This window comes from Camellia sinensis, chromosome 11, assembly GCF_055761805.1.
Source record: "Camellia sinensis isolate YWXY chromosome 11, ASM5576180v1, whole genome shotgun sequence".
Taxonomy (NCBI): domain Eukaryota; kingdom Viridiplantae; phylum Streptophyta; class Magnoliopsida; order Ericales; family Theaceae; genus Camellia; species Camellia sinensis.
In genome coordinates, this window is record NC_138971.1 from 126,453,627 (window position 1) to 126,468,983 (window position 15,357).

General features: G+C 35.4%; 1 pseudogene; it reads left to right on the top strand.

The window, feature by feature from the left end:
* Positions 1–1,299: 1,299 nt before the first annotated feature.
* LOC145802612 (putative mitochondrial protein AtMg00820 pseudogene) lies at positions 1,300–1,617 on the top strand (annotated as a pseudogene).
* The last annotated feature ends 13,740 nt before the right edge of the window (positions 1,618–15,357 follow it).

Below are 15,357 nucleotides of genomic sequence, written 5' to 3' on the forward strand. Positions count from 1 at the left end.
GACAAATTTGTCCTATCTAAGGGTGGGATTTTTGTTGGGAAAGGCTACATGCATCAGGGAATATTCAAACTTAACGTTATTAATAATACATCTATTTCTGCTTATATTGTTAATTCTCTTTCTTTATGGGATGCTCATTTAGGTCATGTTAATACTAGAAAAATGCATGATATGGTTAATTTAGATTTAATTCCTAAGTATAATTTTGATATGTTTGAAAAATGTAAATTTTGCGTACAATCTAAAATTACTCGCTTTCCATTTCCTAAAGTAGATAAAACCACATCTCTGCTTGAACTTGTGCATAGTGATGTATGTGACATGCATAGTACCCTCACTAGAGGTGGTAAGAAATATTTTATAACATTCATTAATGATTTTTCTAAGTACTGTCATATCTGTCTTTTGTATTCAAAAGATGAGATGCTTGATAAATTCAAGATTTTTAAGACAGAAGTAGAAAATCAGTGTAATGTCAAAATAAAGAGAGTTAGGTCTGACAGAGGCGGTGAATACCATTTTCCAGAATATTGTGAAAATGTTGGTATTATTCATGAGAAGTCTGCACCCTACACACCACATCAAAATGGAGTAGTTGAAAGAAAGAATACGACATTAACAGAAATGATTAATGCTATGCTTTCTTACTCCAATTTAAGCTTTGGTTTTTGGTTTGGTTTTTGGGGTGAAGCCTTGCTCAGTGCCTGTCACATACTCAATAGAATTCCTCTCAAGGGAAGAAATGTTACTCCTTATGAACTTCGGAAAAACAAGAAACCTAATCTAGGTTACTTGAAAACATGGGACTGTAGAGCAATAGTCAGATTGCCTGAACCTAAAAGGAAAAAATTAGGTGAAAAAGGAATTGACTGCATATTCCTTGGCTATGTTATACATAACAAAGCATATAGGTTTCTGGTAGTAGAGCCCAATGGTTTAGTGGAAACAAATACCATTATTGAATCATGTGATGTGATATTTTATGGAAATCGTTTCACAACCATTCCAAAGTTGGATTCTAATCAAGGAAATGAATCAACTTCTTTGATGTCTATAGAGGAAAGTGAACAGCATGAACACATTGAGCCTATTGAACCTGTTAAGCTAAGGAAGAGTAAGAGGGCTAAGACTGAGAAGTCATTTGACGCTGATTTCATTGTTTACCTTGTAGAAGGAACTAGGAAAGCTTATTGTAAGTAAACAATGATTTCTTTGAATATGGATTCAGATCCATTAACCTTTGAGGAGGCTATGAAGTCTTAATATGTTGCTTTCTGGAAATGAGCAATAAACGATGAGATGGATTCTATCATGGGTAACAGTATTTGGATACTTGTTGATTTGCCACCTGGATCCAAACCAATTGGTTGTAAATGGATTTTCAAAAGAAAAATGAAAGTTGATGGCACAATTGACAAGTTCAAAACAAGATTAGTTGCTAAGGGTTTTACTCAAAATGAGGGTATCGATTATTTTGATTCATATGCTCCGGTGGCCAGAATTGCCACCATTCGAGTGTTGATTGCCTTAGCCTCAACCTATAAGCTTGAAATCCATCAAATGGATATTAAGACCGCTTTTCTAAATGGAGAGTTAGATGAGGAAATCTACATGTAACAACCTGAAGGATTTGTTATACAAGGTCAAGAACACAAAGTGTGTAAACTTGTGAAGTCACTATATGGACTGAAACAAACACCAAAACAGTGGCAAGAGAAATTTGACAAAGTAATAGTGTGAAATGGTTTTAGGATACATGAATCAGATAAGTGTGTGTACAGTAAATTTACTGACAATAGAGGTGTAATCATATGTCTATATGTAGATAATATGCTTATTTTTGGTACTGACAATGATGTCATTGAAAGTACTAAAAGTTTTTTGTTGTCTAGCTTTAGTATGAAAAAAATGGGCTTGGCTGATATAATTCTGGGTATTAAGATCAAACAAGAGGACAATAATTTAATTCTTACCTAGTCACATTATATTGAGAAAATTCTTAAGAAATTTAATCAATATAATTGTACACCCATGTCGACACGTTTTGATTCAAATTTGCAATTGTATCCTAATACTGGAAGAGCTGTTGATCAGCTAGAATACTCAAGAGTGATAGGTAGCCTGATGTACGCCATGACTTGCACTAGACCTGATATTGCATTTGCAGTGGGAAAACTTAGTAGATACACTAGTAATCCCAGTAGTGTGCATTGGTATGCTGTTAACCGTATATTTAGGTACTTGAGAAAAACAATAGACTATGGAATAGTCTATAATGGCTATCCAGTAGTGCTGGAAGGATTCACAGATGCTAGTTGGATAACTGGCCGTGAAGATCACTCGTCCACAAGTGGTTGGATTTTTACTCTTGGAGAGGAGCTATCTCTTGGGGTTCTAAGAAACAAACATGTATAACAAACTCAACCATGGCATTAGAGTTTGTAGCATTGGCTTCTTGTAGCAAAAAGGCAAAGTGGCTAAAAAATCTCTTGTTAGAGATTAAGATATGGCCAAAACCTATGCCAATAATATCTTTGCATTGTGATAGTGAAACAACTCTATCACGGGCCTATAACTATGTCTATAATGGAAAGTCTAGGCATATAGAACTGAGACATAGCTGTGTTAGGCTGTTAATCACAGAAGGTGTGATTACCATTAGTTATGTAAAGTCAAGTGAAAACTTGGCTGACCCTTTAACAAAGGGACTTGTAATGGATTTGGTGTGGAAAACATCAAAGGGGATGGGTCTTAAGCCCACTTAACATAATCACTTATGGTGAAAACTCAATTCAACGCTTAAAGAAACATCAAGTCTTGAGTTCAATGAGCCCAAGTACACCATATGTCGTGATGACAAGCATTTAGTTTTATTTCATTTTTATCCAAAGGTTGAAGTGTTTGGTACCTGTAATGTGAAAAGAAGAGGATGAGTTATCAAATTCTTAATAAGCTTACAACTGGGTTGTTAGGGTACTATAAATTACAGGGGTACTCTCAGTAAGCTTACCTATGTGAGTGTAGGTAGTGGTGCCACTTTCTATGAGTCCAAGGGCTTGACTCTAGAGCGCTCATGAAACAAGATATAGACACAAGACTAATCCATGTGTCGGTTTGTTTGAATACTTGAGGTAACTTGTACTGTGTATGAGACATGTCCTGTTAGTCGTATAAGATCGCCAGTTCAAAGACAAGGTTATTATGCCATCTTGACTAACTTTGAGGTGTCTTCACTAAGTGAATGATTCAAATCGTAAGATATCTTCATCTACGCATAAGGCTGCCAAGTGAACGAAGAGTCATCATCTGGTATTTTGAAAATGGTGGGGGAATGTTGGAGAATTTTCAAAATGGGTTTTCAAAATTTATTGTTTAGTTTTTAGGTGTTTTCAAAACCTTCCTTATTTTTCTTTGGAAAGCTTGAAATAAGCTTGGGGACTTTGACCCACATCGAAAAGAGATGAAAACATGAAGCGCTTAATAAAGTGCTACATGGAATATTCCTTTGAATATAGAATTGTGGGATGAATGCTAATGTACATGCACTTGCACCGAAAGGATGGTGTTTCGCACCATTCGCACACGCATGCAAGTATAGGGTGGGCTGTGTGGCATTTGATGGCGCACTTTGCACTTTGCACGGACACATCGGCGCAAGGTGCCATAAGTGCGCTTTCCTATTTGCATCTGATAGGGTGGAGCGATGACGTGGATCTAATGTGGCATACGTGACGTGGAATGTATTCAACTTCACGTGGCAGTGATGTGGCGTTCGTTGGCGATGAATCAACTAATCGATCAAACGGTTGCGTGTCCGAACTGGAGTGGTTTGATCATAATTGTTGATTGGAGATGCACGCAATCATACGGATGAGATTGCACCTGATTGTGATCAGGTGTGATCAGTCAAGGCATCTATTCGGTGTGAGAATGATCTGCACCATAGATCATCGATCCAACGGTCAGATCTGATTAGATGCGATCAAGGGACATGACCATTCGATCAGGTGCATCAAGGCCTATAAATAGGCTGCGAAAATAGCCATTTCAATCCATTGAAAAATTCAAAAATCATTCCTGCAATTCTCTCTCTCTCTCTCTCTCCCTCTTGATTTTGAGTTTTCAATCAAGAGTTTCTTAAGTAAGTTTCTACTTTTCTTACTGGTATGAAATTATGTAGACTTGATTATCAGTGTCTTGGTTTTCTTGATTATATTAAGAGTATTCTGATCTACTGTCGTCAGTGCAGACGCCAGTAAACTTGATCTTTAGATGAAAAATCATTGTATCTTGGAGGCAAATTTACTGTAACCTCTTGCACATCTTTTGGTGGGTGCAAATATTGTCTTTAGGAAAGCAACTAAGTAATGCGACTTGAAGCACCAATTTTCTGTTCTACATAGACAAGATCATCGCCAAGTTTTGAAGACCCGAAGACCACCAACTGAAGAATTCAAGACAAATTGTTCCAACAGTGTAGCGTGTCCAACAATATTGTGTCACAACGGTTATCAGTACCGAACAAGAAACTGGATATTATTTCCGACAAACTAGATGTATCAGTCCCAAACATGTGAATGGAGCTGACATGAGGCATGCCCAATAGTCCTACACCATGACAGTTTGATATATCAAACAAGCAAATGGGTCAGACAGAACAACAGGTGAGCAATCTTGGATTACATCAGTTCTTAATGCCAAATCAGCAAGTTGGAGATATGGAAGCAGTTATGAGTAATCTGGGTTCACAAAAGATATCATTACCGATTAAGCAAAGTTCTGCAGGAGAACACATGTATAGTAATTTTGTGGCACAACAATTGTTGACGCCAAACAAGAATATGGCATAAATGGAACCCTTTACAAACACCCCTAGTTTCCAGCAACCACCCACACCAAATGAAAAAAACTATGCCATTTATTTCCAAGATTAGTGCTCTAGGTTTACAAAATTTACCTGCACCAACTAGGAAAATGGTTCAGAATGATTCCATTTCTGGTAGATCTGATACTAAGCAATTGCATACTTCGAAGAATTGAACTACACAAATGGAAGCATTTCCAAAAGTTCAAACTGAGTCATTCGAATCTGTGAGGTTGAGGATGAGGGAATCATTAGCTTCTTCCTTGGCCTTGGTTAAATAATGCTTCAAATGAAGAAAGTAATTCTGAAAATGAAGTTACAATGACTTCGCAGCAAAGGCAACATGATTCTCAACAAGCTGAATCCACTTCTGTGCCAGCTGATGCTGCTGATCATGCATCTAAAAATCTTACAGATAGTTTACCATTGAAAGAATCTTGTTCTGCTGATAAAGCCAATGATGGTCATTGGTCATAGAACATCTTACGGAATTTTTAATAATGGAAGCATGGGTGATTCTGTTCAAACCTGGAAAAGTGAGGGGCATCTTGTTCAATGTAACACTGTTTTTCCTAATGAAAATGTTTCACTTGGTGACCGTTTATTTGTCGAAGATGACCTTTTGTAGGGAAGTGGGCTCACTTAGGAATTGGATCTTGATGTAGATATGGAAAGAACAAAGGAAATACAAATTTCCAAAAAACTCAAGTTGGTAAATGCAGATGTAGGTGGAGGAGGAGAGCAACCAGTTTAATCTCCTAAAAGTTTGGCTTTTAAAATTGTAGTAGAACTCTTCAAGTTATTTGGAGGTGTCAATGAGAAATATAAAGAAAAGGGAAGGTCTTTTCTATTTAACTTAAAAGATCGAAATAATCTTGAACTAAGAGAAAAGGTTATGTCTAGTGAAATTCCCCCTGAACGTTTGTATTCAATGACGACAGAGGAACTTGCTTCAAAGGAGCTTTTTCAATGGCGAATAACAAAAACAGAAGAGCTCGCTCAAATGGTAATTTTACCTGATTCAAATGTTGACATACGGCGTCTGGTGAGGAAAACACACAAGGGTGAGTTTCAAGTAGAAGTTGAACAAGATGATTGTATTTCAGAGGAGATTTCTATTCGAGCAAGTTCACTTATTAGAGTTGAATCAAGAAACACAGACACAAAAACTTGTCCTTCTGTCAAAGCTGATGAAATTCAAGATAAAGAGAATGTTATAGGTGAGAAAAGTAATTCAAAAAACCAGGGCCTTTCATGTAGCCTTACCATTCCAAATGTTGGGACTGATTTAATGCAAAGTCTGATTGTGGATGAATTCAAGGATGCAGATTTCCTTCCTCCTATTGTCTCCCTTGATAAATTTATGGAATCTCTTGATTCAGAGCCTCCATTTGAAAATTTGCCTTTGGATAGTGGAAAGACGATATCACCCTCAGACAAGGAAAGCTTAAAGAGCAGCTATAAAATGACATCCTCTAATCAAGGCTCCCAAGATCCTGTAGATGTAACCCTAGAAATGTCTAATAAATTAGATGTGAAGACTAAAACCAGGGAGAGTCCTATAGAACCAAAATCTTTTCCTCCTAATCCTGCATCCAAGGATGGTGAACATGTCTGGAAAGGTGTACTTCATCTGAATATATTAGCTATGGCAACAGTTGTTGGCTTCTTTAAAAGGTGTGTCTTCTTGGTTAATGTTGTTATATTTTCATTTTGTTCCTTACTTTTGTTCTCATTAAGTTACTTGTCCGTTGGCTATGTTACAGTTTGTATATGCATTTATCTCCAATCACTGTTTTCTTGTGTCTTCAGTTTTTTTTTTTTATGTACTTGTTTGGGAGTATTTGCTACTTAATGCCTGTTTGGTAGCACTTATTTTCAACTTAAATCAGCTTTTGGCTTAAATTGAGCTATTTTGGTGTGTTTGGTAGAACTTATAGAGATAGATTATAGCTTAAATTAATTGATTTTCAGCTAAAAAGCTGAAGCTGTTAATGGGGTGCTTAAATTTTTCAGTTTATGCGCGCAGCTAAAATAGAGGGGGCGTAATGATTTAAATGCCCCTCCAAAACTTCAAAAATTACCAAAATGCCAATATATAAACCCTTTTCTCTATTCAAACCTAACACTCTCATCTCCTCTCACACGACGCTCTCCTCTTCTCCTCTTCTCTCTGGCGAACAACTAACTGCCTCCACATCCAAGATTGCAGGCAATCGTTCAAGAGGTCCCCTGTTTTCCGTTGATCTTCACGAAAAAAATAAGATTTCAAACCCTATGTTTGTTATAGATATACACATCGATTTAGGGTTTGTATTTGTTTTTGGTTGCTTTGTGAAATGGTGTGTATCCGATTACTGTGAAGCTCTCTATCTCTCAAATCACTATTTGAATGTTCAAAAAAACCCAGCAAGGATTGAGAGTTATCTCCTCCGATGCTTCGATTCTAGCCTTCATTCACTAATTTCCCTTCTCTCCCTCTCTCTCTCTCTCTCTCTCAACAATGTGTTTCGTCTCTCATTTTCTCTCTCTAAAAGTGTTTGTGCTTTCTATTTTATTTCATTTTTTCTCTCTCTAGATAGATTTTGAAGATCTATAGTTAGATTTTATATGTAAGTAGTGTTTGTGTGTGAATTTAGCTGAAAGGCTAGGGTTTTTGCCTCATTTTAGTGATTTTTTATATTAATTTTCACATTTTCAAATAATTCAGGCTTGAAATTTTGAAAATTTTGCTTTCTTTGCCTTCATTTTCTTACTAACCAAATGGATCATTTGTGTTTGTTTCTGATTTTGTTCGTCTCTTTGCTCATTAGTTAGGTTGAGTTTAGGCGTTTCTTTTGCTAACAAGTTTTGTTTGCAAGTGCGATTGAGTGGTGCCTCTGTTTTATTTGAGGATTTTCTTTTTATGTTTTCGAAAAGCAAAAAATTTCAGCTCAAACAAGGCAGACAAATTGATTTACCTCATTTTAGTAATTTTTTTAATTAAATAATTCTCATATTTTCAAAGAATTGAGGCTTGTGATTTTGAAAAATTTGCTTTCTTTTCCTTCATTTTCTCAGTAACCAAACAGGTTCTTGGTGTTTATTTCTATTTTTATTTGTCTCTTTTCACTTTGGGAAGCGTGGAGCATTATTTGAATTTTTTTGTTTTGATTCTTATGAAATTGACAATCACATTCAATGGCGAATATTTCATTTCAATTTGTAGTTTCAAGTTTATGCATTAGTCATGGAAATTGAGTTTTGTTTGTGAGGTTAGAATCTTTTTGCAATGTAGACCAGCACATCTCAGTATTAAACCAAATGAAAAGAATGCTCAATTGAGAGTAGACCAGATGGATGTAAGAATTATTTGTGATCCCCAAATTGAAAATAATACATTTTATTAGATGTCATTCATGGGTTAGGAGTTGCAATGTTGGCTATATATATACACAGAGTGTTGGTCTGTACTCTTGCTCATGAGTTGCAGTCTTCCCAATTAATGAAGCCGCATGTCATTCTCTAGTAACTATTTTGGAAGTGCTGAGACCTTCGACTTGAGGTTTGAGGCTTTGAAATGTAATTGTGGTCTAAGAGCTGCCATAAGGGTTACCGAGTCTGACAAGCCATCTAAAGGGAGACTGTATTTCATTTGTGAGAAGAGAAATTGTCAATTTTGGAGTTGGTGTACCCCAAAATCTGTGACAATGGTAGAGAGGCAAGGAACGAGAGAATGCCTTATCAAAATCAAAATATCGAGACTGTAGTACTAAAAGTCAAGAACCAAATACTTGAGCAATCCTTAACATTCATGAAGCAGTGTTGTGGGTCTGCTCACAATTTGTATTGTTATAGCAGTTGCATTACTCTTCAAATGATTGTTGGTAGCTTTTAGATCATGTTTTTTTGTGCTATGTAGTTTACCATAAATCATTGTACTAAGCTGTGTACTTCGTGAATGTTGATATGTCTATCCTAGTTGCCAATGTATGGTTATTCTATACTAATCTTATGTTTTAATGCAAGCAATGATATTGAGTGAATGAGTGTGTTTTTAAGAATTTTTTTTTCTTTCATAGAATGAGTACCCAAGAGGAAATACAATCTGAAAATATGAAGAACAAGGGAAAATCCTCTCAAGTACCATCCGTTAAGGCTCACTGGGATGCAAAATCAAATGAAATTTTCATTAAGCTTTGTGTTGAGCAAGTGAAGGTTGCACACAGACCTGATTCAGGCTTAGATAGGGTCGGGTGGGAAAATGTGATAACTATGACTGGAAAAGCATACCAACGAATACAAATGAAAAATCATTGGGATGCTTTCAAGAAAGATTGGCTTTTATGGAATAATCTTTGAAGGGGTGAGACAAGCTTAGGCTGTGATACATTGATTGGAGCTATCTCTACATCTAATGAGTGGTGGACCAAGAAATTGGATGTAAGTTAATTGATTAATGTACATTTGCTTCTTTTTTTTAAACAGACCAAATTTTAAATATGCCATATTGTTAAATTTTCCTTTGTAATTGTTACAGAGGTATCCTGAAGCTGCTAAATTTCAACGTATGCCATTGCAATTCTCTGAAGACCTAGGCATACTATTCTCAAATGCAGCTGTTATAGGAGAATGGGCATACACCCCTAGCTCAAGGGTTATGCCTAACATTGATGAGACTGGGATAGAATTTCATACCCCACATGATGTTGAATTTGATGATGATGTTGATTTGGAGGTGGTTAATCCTTCTGCTTTAAATAAAAAATGTCCATCAAACACTGATGGTTCATCAAACAAGGGCAAGGCAAAAAAGAAAGTTTCTGGTGTAATTCTATTTAACAAGACATTTGATCGTATAGTCAATGTAGTTGAGTCATCTTCAGCAACTTCAACACAAACCTCAGCAAGATATTCTTCAATTGCAGAATGTTTGGCGAAGCTGGAAAGCATCCCTGGTGTGTCCCCGGATGATGACATGTATGTATGAGCTGCCAGATTGTTCTTAAGAGACAAGTGTCGTGAGTGCTTTTTGAAACTTTCTACGGATGAAGTTCGACTGAGATTTTTGAAATTGGAGATTGAGATGGAGAAAACTAGCACAGGTTATCGCGGTTAATATTATTTCTGGATGTATGGCAGACTTATTATTCATGCTAAATTTTATTATTATTTTAGGTTTATGTAAGACCTTTATTAGGACTTATTATTATTAATGTTGGACTTTTATGCTGGACCTTTATTTCGACTATTATTAATATTATTTCTGGATGTTGGACTTTTATTAGGTGGCTTTCATTGTTAGTTGAATGGTTGAGTAGTAGGTGGCATTTATTTGAATGGTTGTGTTGGAAGTTGCAATTTTTATTAGGTGGCGGTCATTGTTAGTTGAATGGTAGGTAGCATTTATTTGAATGCCTGTGGTGGAAGTTGCATTTTTTATTTGGTGGCTTTCATTGTTAGTTGAATGGTTGAGTAGTAGGTGGCTTTAAGTATATATATATGTGTGTGTGTGTGTGTAAATCTGTTGGCCTCAGGTGGAGTTCAATTTCGGTATTTCATCTCTCTTCAAGTAGGTCTTTTGCCGAGACAATAGTTGTGTTTTCAATAATTTTGGACCCCAGGTATTTGGATAAACAAATCGTATTGTGTTTTCAATAATTAGTTGTGTTTTTAATAAATATTATTGTGTGTGTTCATTTCATTTTTGTACTAGTAAATAAGAAGCCTTTAAATGAGTAGGTATTTTAGAGATGAGTAACAGTGGTGATGATGAATGGAATGATGATCATGATGATGAAGATGCTAAAGATGAAGGTAGCACATCGCAAACCCAACAAAATAATAATATGCTTTCAGCAACGGCAGCAACAGTTGCAGTAACATATGCAACAAATTATTTGATAAAAGAACCATGTAAGACATCTTCTGTAACATGGTGGAAGTGGATTACAAGAAGGGAATTGAACAAGAATATTTGAAAATTTTCGAATGGAAAGAGAGGTATTTTATCAATTGTGTGATTTGTTACAGTCGAACTATGGCCTTCAAATTGGACGAAAAGTTGGCGTTCAAGAGCAGGTTGCAATATTTTTGTATATTGTTGGTGGTGACATTCGAAACAAAAATGTCCAAGAAAGATTTTAACATTCCGAAGAGACAATTTCAAAATACTTCAAGAAGGTGTTAGAAGTTGTTACAACGATGTCTATTGATTGGGTAAGGCCTCAACTGAGAAATGTTGTACATCTATATATTAGAAGCAACTGCAGATACTATCCTCATTCCAAGGTAATAATTAACCACAAGTGGAACTTGGGTGTTACATATAATTAATGTTGTTAGGATATTTCTAATAATGAATAAATATATTTTTATTCTAAATTTTGTAATAGGATTGTATTGAAGCAATAGGCGGAACACACATCAAAGCATATATATCTCCAGATAAGCAACCTCGTTTAATAGGTAGAAAGGGGTATGCGACTCAAAACATAATGGCCGTATGTGACTTTGATATATGTTTCACATTTTGCTTGCTAAGATGGGAAGGAGTGCATACGATACTCAGATCTTCTTAGATACAATTAGGAATCATAGTTATAGTTTTCAAGACCACAAAAAGGTAATTGTTTTATATTTGATTGCTACAGTAGATGCACTACACTCACACCTTCATATTTATTTTTACATTTATAATTGCTTACTTTATTTTCTTGTTGGAATTTTTAAATAGATAAGTTTTACTTGGTGAATGCTGGGTATCCAAACATGAAAAGATATCTTGCACCTTACAAAGGAGAGAAATACCATCTAGCTGAATTTGAACATGGTTAACCCCCCCTCCAAAAAAAAAAAAAAATGCACAAGAAAAATTCAACCAAGCACATTCATCATTTAGAAGTGTAATAGAAAGAACGTTTGGGGTTTGGAAAGCAAGATGACCAATGATAAAGGATATCCCACCAAACTACAAGTGGCCGACCCAAGTCAAACTTGTTTGTGCAACAATGGTAATTCACAATTTCATCTGACGAAGTGAGTTCCGCGATATTGCATTTGACTCTTTTGATAAATTCACGGATTATGTGCCTAATGATGAGAAAGGATCATGGTCTCAACAAGCATGTCATGGAAATCATGTTAAAGGTGATGACAACGAGATGGAAGTGAGGAGACATAATATTTGTATGTCAATTTGCAGAAGAAATTAGGAGTTATCTAATATCTAAGGAGTTTTATTTTTATTGCCTTAATAGTAATTTATTGTATTTTTATTGCAATGACATTTTGTTGTTCCCTTGTGAACTCAATATTAAAAGAAAAAAAAAAGAAAAAAAAGAGGTAATTTAAAAATGTACCAATATAGGTACTAATTATATTAACTTCTATTAATGAAATAACTTTTTCAAAATTTAAAGTGAAGAAAATGACAAAATTACAATTTTTATGTTCAAAAAGGCAAAAATGACAATTACACAGTAAAAAGTTATTTTATAACTTATTTACCAAACAGTACTCTATTGCTTAAATCCATAATCTCATAGCTGCACCGGTTACCAACTTATGTTCACAACTACAACTATAATCTGTTAAGTTATAATCTATAATCACTTTCCCACAGTTCTACCAAACGAGGCCTCAGTAATTATTGCAGGATCTCTGTCACACATGTTTTGGAGCGCGTAATCCTTACTCCTATCTTAATTCCTTTGGGAGATCATTGCATTTCCACTGAAACCTTGAAATTATCTAGTGCATGTTGTGTATTTTCACTGCATTTTAATTTACATTACATTATTTTTCCTTTGTTGCTTTTTGGCTCTCCAAATAGATCTTTTGGCCTAAACTAGCCCTGAATATCACAGATGATGCTGTGGGTTAGAGTGATTAATTCTTATGAAGTATCTCAGTTTGCTTTTATATGGAATGAAATTGTATAAGTTTGGATATGAAACATTGCATCAAGACATGTAGAAACTTGAACACTATTTGGTAAAAGTGAGGTTCTGTTTGGAAAACTGCTTGTAGGTTGCTTGGGTGTGATTATACTAACGGATACAATTGCATCTGTTGGTAATTATTTCATTGCAGTTGGACCTTTCTGTTTGAAGGTAATTTAATGCACTTGTACTAAAGGTAAATTTTTGTGCCTTCCAAGCATGAAATAATAGGAAATATAATTTCCCTCAAATCTTCATATTGTTCTGTATGCTTGTTAATTTCTCGCTTACCTGCTTTTCTTCTGACATTTGTTTAGTTACTGTTGCGGAACAAATGATATTTGTAAGCAAATATTGTCTTTTAATTTATTGTTCATATTTACATGAGTGTTTTCAGATCTCTCTCTCTCTCTCTCTCTCTCTCTCTCTCTCTCTCTTCTTGATCTTTTTCCTTTCAATGAAATTTTTTGTTGTTGCCAATAAAAGAAAAAGAAAAAAAAAAGGAAAAAAGAAAAGAAAAAAGTAGAGTATATATTGGAAAAATTAAGACTGGAGGGTGGCAATGGCAGTTTCAAGGGAAAAAGAAAATTAGGAAAAGGGAAAAATGATTGAACTTAGATTTGTGATTGTCTTAAAGAGAGGTGTAGATTTTCTGGAACAGTTTCAAAAGGGCATTCACACAGTGCTTTGGATCAAACTATTTGGTGAAAATCCTTGCATTTTGGACGTTATGAATATTGCAGTTTTCCTGCTAAAAAAAAGAAGTTAATTTTAGAAAAACAAACAGAACTCAGAAACAGACATCTTCAGGTTTACAAATTTGTTGGGAAAACCCACAAAAAAAAAAAAGAAGAAGAAAAAGAAGAAGAAGAGAGATGAAAGGATATGATTAAGGCTTTTTATCAAACATTAGGAAGGAGCTCACTTTGTGACAAAGTCCTAAGTTAGGTTTGAAAGATGTTCTATCAATGGCAATCGATCGGAATACCCGTGAGGGTGTTTATCACGCAAGAATGTTGAATATCCGGAAGATAGAAAAATAGTTAACTTTGTAGTTCTTTTCTATATATTATTCACAACCTGTTGTCACTATTTATATATCAATAGGAGACTCTTGGCAATAGGTATAATCTAATAACAGTTGCCATGTTTCACAGAGTTGTGTCTGTTGATAATTAACGGATAGTTCAATATTCTTACGGGAAGGTTTATAACACTGCTAGGGAGAGAAATTTCAGTGAAGTGAGTCACACCAATATATGGTGTGGTCATTCTTTATTCCATCATCTCCCACTTGAACACACCATAATAAGACGATAAACCTGAGTTGAGCATTTTTAACCTTGGTACCAAAATTTTGCCCCATGCCAACTTTCATCTATGAAATTACCTCATAGATCGACGTCTGATTGTGACTTGGCCATACGTGCGCACGTTTTTGTCACCAATCTGACCACATCCGTACGAATGTGTTCTTCCACTGATAACACATTCCAGATGACTTCAATTCACTATATTACAAGTAAACGGCATCAATTTTCAGTAATGGGTTCATAGTCCATACCCAATCACCATTGACGACTTCAGTCGTACACATTTTTCATGTGTCGACCTGCACTGAAATTATTGTTAAGTACTTCCTTTAAGACCCATTCCTGAAGGTTTTCCTTAACACACCTTATCAATGACTTTTTGTTGATCAAGCAGACAATATCATCTTGTTAGCACGTTGCATATTATGGACTTTACATCTCATGCTAACTTATAATATTCGTACCTTGTCAGTTCCTCTATCTTGTTACCTGACTAAACACATGTTTCTATGCAAGATAGAGTCGCAAAACATCGGTTATCTAGGCGTCCCCAGAGTCATCCGACTATGCTCTTATATAAGTAGCTAAACCACCTAACTAGGTATTTTTCAATCCCATATTAGCTATATGTTCTCTGAATTTTTCTAGAGATAACCGTTTGGTCATAGGGTCAGCCACCATCTTTTCTGAGGGTATATAGTTGACTTTTATTTCACCTTTCTCCACTATGTCCTGAATATAGTGGTAACTAACATCAATATGTTTTCCCTTAGAGCTATTTGCTCCACTTTTTATTAATGAGATGGCAGACTGATTGTCACAAAACATACTGACTGGTCTGACAGGTATACCTAATTGTAAACTATCAACAAATCGTTTTATCCAGACCGCATTACTAACGGCTGTGCTGCAAGCTATATATTCAGCTTCCATAGTATATTTTGCAACACAACTCTGTTTCTTACTTAACCAAGAAACTGCTGTTCCACCAAACAAGAACACATGACCACTAGTAGATTTTCTATCATCTACATCTCCTGCAAAATCTGCGTCAGTGTATCCTTTTATGTCTAAATCACACGAACCAAAAACATAACTTAAAGTTTTTAGTGCCTTTTAAATACCTGAATATTCTTTTGACTGCTTGCCAATGTTCCTTACCTGTATTAGATTAAAATCGACTTACCAATCCGACTGCATGACAGATGTCAGGTCTAGTGCTTGTCATGGCATACATTAGGCTGCCTACTGCTTGAGC